This window comes from Nomascus leucogenys, chromosome 12, assembly GCF_006542625.1.
Source record: "Nomascus leucogenys isolate Asia chromosome 12, Asia_NLE_v1, whole genome shotgun sequence".
In the NCBI taxonomy this organism is placed as follows: Eukaryota; Metazoa; Chordata; class Mammalia; order Primates; family Hylobatidae; genus Nomascus; species Nomascus leucogenys.
Genome location: NC_044392.1, coordinates 73,690,270 through 73,695,510, shown reverse-complemented (window position 1 = coordinate 73,695,510; position 5,241 = coordinate 73,690,270). Strand labels below are relative to the sequence as shown.

The 5,241-nt window shown below is 41.5% G+C and overlaps 1 pseudogene; it reads right to left on the bottom strand.

Annotated features, from left to right (window-relative positions):
* Positions 1-3,864: 3,864 nt before the first annotated feature.
* Positions 3,865-4,357, bottom strand: LOC100587236 (annotated as a pseudogene).
* Between the last annotated feature and the right edge of the window lie 884 nt (positions 4,358-5,241).

Below are 5,241 nucleotides of genomic sequence, written 5' to 3'. Positions count from 1 at the left end.
CACCCCCAGTGATCATTTCTCAAATCTCCAAGTGCATAACTAGGATTGACATACTGGCAGTTAGAGGAACCCCACTTTGTATCATTGACCTGTGAGGAAGGCCATATCATAGTGGAGAAGGCCAAGTGGAAACCTCTGGAAACCGTCCATACACCCCTTCCCCCAGCCAAGGCAGCAAATAGAGAAAGATTGCATCCTGGAGTAGAGGAGTAGCAGAGATTAATGGTACTATTAAAGATCTAAAAACACAGGGATGGTGGTCACCACTCACTCTTATATCCTCATTTAGCAGCACCAGTCTGGCTCCTGCAGAAACCGGGTGATTTTGGAGAATAACAGCAGAAAACCACAGCTCAAACAAGTGATAGCCCCAGTTGTAGCTACTGTGCTGGATGTGGTTTTATTGCTAGATAAATAAGATAAAATAGGTTAATGTGATTTCAGGTACGTGGCGTGTGGTCATTGATTTGGGAAATGGATTGTTTTCTATTCCAATTAGAAAGAAGATCAGAGATAATTTGCATTCATGTGACGTGAGTAATATTCAACTGCAGCTTTGATCTAGGGCTATGCTGACCCTCTTCCTTTTATCACAATATAATCTGAAGATATTTGGATCATCTTGAAATTTCGCTGCAAGTCATATTGATTCATTCCATCAATGACATTATGCCGACTGGGTAGTACTCTAGAAGACTTCATAAGACACATGCAAGATAAACACTATGAAGATTCATTGACCTCTCACTTTGATGTAGTTTGTATGGATCTAGTAGTCTGGGGAACATTGAACTATCCCCTCCAAATTAAAAGACACATCTTGCATCCCTTATCACAAAGAGGGAAGCTCAGTGTGTGACAGGCATCTTTCATTTGTGGGTATATAAGATAACACACTATACACCTAGAAATATCACTAGCTTTGAGTGGGGCCCAGAGTAGGAAAAAACTGTCCACTAAAGCAAGGCTGTGGTGCAAGCAGTTGTGTCATTCGGGCCCATGACTGACCCTGAATTTGCTGGAAATGTCAGAGGTGGGACTTACCAAATCACAAATTAGAGCAGGCCCAGCTGCTGTTCATCATAATAGTTTTTCCGAGGTCAAGCCCAAGTATGACCAGAGGGCATGAGTATACAGTACATCACTCTCCATAGTTGCACAAGTGTTTATTTCCCAGCTTACACCTATGGCCACGTGAGGGGTCTCATACGACCAGCTGATGGAGGAGAAAAAAGCATGATCTTGGTTTGTCAATGATTGGTCTCGGTATGTGTGTGTAAGCTGACTAAAAACAGTGACTGTATTATAGGTACAATCTGAGTTGGCCTTGAAAGTGGCGAGAGAAATTTCCAATGGGCAGACCTGTTATAAGTATACTGAGTCATCCACTTTGTGTGAAAGAAGTCGCCTGAAACAAAAATATGTGAAAAATCTTGGATAGTGGAAAATGGGCTAGCTGTCTGTTAAGAGGGCTGGAAGGAAAAGGACTAGAAGACTGAAGACAAGGAAGTCTCAGGTAGATACGTGGAGGCAGATGAAATATGAAAGTGGGCATAAAGTGTAAAGATTTTTGTATCACACATTAACCCTCACTTGCACACATCCACCAGCAAAGAGGCACTGAGCAACCAATTATTTAACATCATTTGGCCAGTTGATGTTAGCTAGTCTTTGTCATTGGCCACCCTGCAACCAGCACAAGAAATGCTGTAGTGGCAGATATGGAAGCTACGTATAGGTCAACAGCATGGACTTCTTACCAGGTTCAATGTAGCTATTACCTCTTTTGAATATTCAAACTTTCAGTGGCATAGACCAATGTGCTTACCACTAATATGGCAACATATGGCACTGATCCTCAAGGAGGACAACCAGTAACTTGGTGGCAAGTCAGCTACTTTGGGCCCCTTCCATCCAAGTGGTTGATTTGCTGCCAAATCAACTATTAAATTCTGGAACGGTCAGAATTTCATTCTCACAGAGATAAATACTGGTTCCGGGAATGCAAAATCTCAGCTAGTACCACTCTCTAGGGGGCTTACAGATTTACTGACATCTAGGCCTGGACTCTCACAAACACAAAATTTGAGCAGGGAACCCACTTCAAAGAAGGAGGCACAGGAGTGAGCCCATGAATATGTTTTTTTCTCTCATACCGCGTTATCCAGAAGTAGCTGATCTGATAGACCCAGATAGTTTCAATGATGAATTCTATCAAATATTTAAGGTAGAAATAATATAAATTTTTTTTTTCAATGGAGGTGAGTTCTCACTCTATTGCCCAGGCTGGAGTGCTGTGGCACTGATCATAGCTCACTGTAGCCTCAAACTCCTGAGCTTAAGGGATCCCCCTGTCTCAGCCTCCTAAGTACCTGGTACTATAGACATGTGCTACCACACCATGCTAACTTTTAAAAAATCATTATTATTATTATTTTGGAGACAGAGACTTGCTCTGTCACCCAGGTTGGGATGCAGTGGTGAGATCTCAGCTCACTGCAACCCCACTGACCAGGTTCAAGCAATTCTCATGCCTCAGCCTCCCAGGTAGTTGAGATTACACATGTGCACCACCATGCCTCACTAATTTTTTGTGTTTGTAGGGATAGGGTTTTGCCATGTTGGCCAGGCTGGTCTTGAACTCCTGGCCTCAAGTGATCACCTGCCTTGACCTCCCAAAGTGCTGGGATTACAGGTGTAAGCCACCACACCCAGCCTTAAAAAATATTTTGTATAGACAGGGTCTCGCTGTGTTCCTCAGGCTGGTCTCAAACTCAAGATCTCAAGTGATCCTCCCACCTCAGCCTCCCAAAGTGCTGGCGTTATAGGTGTGAGCCACCATGCCCAGCTGAAATAATACAAATCTAACACAAACTTTTTTTCTTTCTTTTGAGACAGGTTATTGCTTTGTTGCCCAGGCTGGAGTGCAGTGGCACAATCATAGCTCACTGCACCCTCAAACTGCTGGGCTCAAGGAATCCTTCCACCTCAGCCTCATGAGTAGCTGGGACTACAGGTGCATGCCACCATGTCTGGCTAATTTTCAAATTTTTTTGTATGGACAGCCTGCCTGTGTTGACCAGGCTGGTCTCAAGCTCCTGGACTCAAGTGATCCTCCTGCTTCAGACTCCCTCTGACTGGGATTACAGGCATGAGCCACCATGCCCAGCCTGCAAACTTCTTAAAAAATGCATGAGAAGGGAACTGCCCCAAATTTCCTTCACAAGGCCAGAATTATATTGACATCAAAGCCTGTCAAAGAAATTTTAAAAACAGATAATAAAACAAAGAAATAAAAAATTATAGATGAGTATTCCTCATGAATACAGATGCAAAAATTCTGAACAAAATATTAGTACATCAAATTGAGCAATGCCTAAAATGGATAATGTATTATTACCAAGTAGAGCTTGTCTTAGGAATGCAAGCTTAGTTCAAAGTCTTCTTCAAACCAATCAATGTAACTCACACATCAAAGAGAAAAAGAGAAAACTATGATAGTTATATTCAATATATGCAGAAAAAGCATTTGACAAAATAAAACATCCATTCATGATTAGAAACCTTCACTAAAGGAAGAATAGAATAGAAACAAAATGCTTTAATTTCATAAAGGGCATCTATGTAAAACCTACAGATAACGTTATGCTCTTCATTGTTATGTAGTTTTTATTCCATAGTTATAAACTTAACTCTGCAATCCAGCTAGGCATAGAAAGGGAAGAAGGAAAAGAGAGAACTCAAAGGGAACTGCAGTGAGAGTACAAAGATTATAGGCTACTGAAGCATATGGGGTGTAGGGGTGCTCTCCTGAGCTACAGAAGGATTGGTCTGGTGGTTAAGTTAAAACACAAGTCAAGCTTATTAGAGTTGTCCACAGTCAGCAATGGTGATCTTCTTGTTGGTCTTTTCATTCCTGGACCCAGAGCGCTCCATGGCCTCCACAGTATTCATGCCTTCTTTCACCTTGCTAAAGACCACATGCTTGCCATCCAACCACTCAGTCTTGGCAGTGCAGATGAAAAACTGGGAACCGTTTGAGTTGGGTCCAGCATTTGCTATGGACAAGATGTCATGACCTGTATGCTTCAGAATGAAGTTCTCATCATCAAATTTCTCCCCATAGATTCTTGCCATCAGTGCCATTATGGCATGTGAAGTCACTACCCTGACACATAAACTCTGAAATAATTCTGTGAAAGCAGGAACACTTATAACCAAATCCTTTCTCTACAGTGCTCAGAGAATGAAAGTTTTCTGTTGTTTTTGGAAATTTGTCTGCAAACAGCTTGAAAAAGATGAGGCCCAAGGACTGGCTGTTGATGGCGATATCAAAGAAGACCGTGGAATTGACCATGGTGGGTAGTACTGAGCTCCCGGTGGTGGTGGTGTCTGCAAAGCTAACATTATACTTATTGATGAAATATTGAATGTAAACTGGGCACAGTGGCTAATACTTGTAAACTCAACACTTTGGGAGGCCAACACAGGAGGATCCCTTAAGGCCAGGGATTCAAGACCAGCCTGGGCAACATGCGGAGACTCCTATCTCTACAAAAAAATGCAAAAGTTAGCCAAGTGTGGTGACATACGCCTGTAGTCCAAGATACTCAGGAGGCTGAGGCAGGAGGATCACTTGAGCCTAGGAGTTTGATGTTACAATGAGATATGATTGTGCCACTACACTCCAGCCTGGGCAACAGAGCAAGATCCTGTCTTAAGAAATAATAATAACAAAGAAATATTAAATTCTTTCACTGTAAGTCTTGAAACAAGGCAAGAAAGTTTGCTTTTATTACTTGTTATTTTACACTGCACTGGAGACACTAGCCAATATCATAAGGCAAGAAAAAGAAATAAAATGCATGTGATTGCAAAGGGAGAAATGAAACTGTCTTTACTTGGAGACAACATGATTTGTTACATAAAAAAAAACTTGTTTATAAAAGTCTACAAAGTCTAAGTGAATAGTTAGATTGTAGGATACAAGGTCAAAATACACAAATTAACCTTATTTCTTTTTTTAAATTATATATATATATATATTTTTATTATACTTTAAGTTCTAGGGTACATGTGCACAACGTGCAGGTTTGTTACATATGTATACATGTGCCATGTTGGTGTCCTGTACCCATTAACTCGTCATTTACATTAGGTATTTCTCCTAATGCTATCCCTCCCCCCTCCCTCTACCCCACAACAGGCCCTGGTGTGTGATGTTACCCTTCCTGTGTCCAA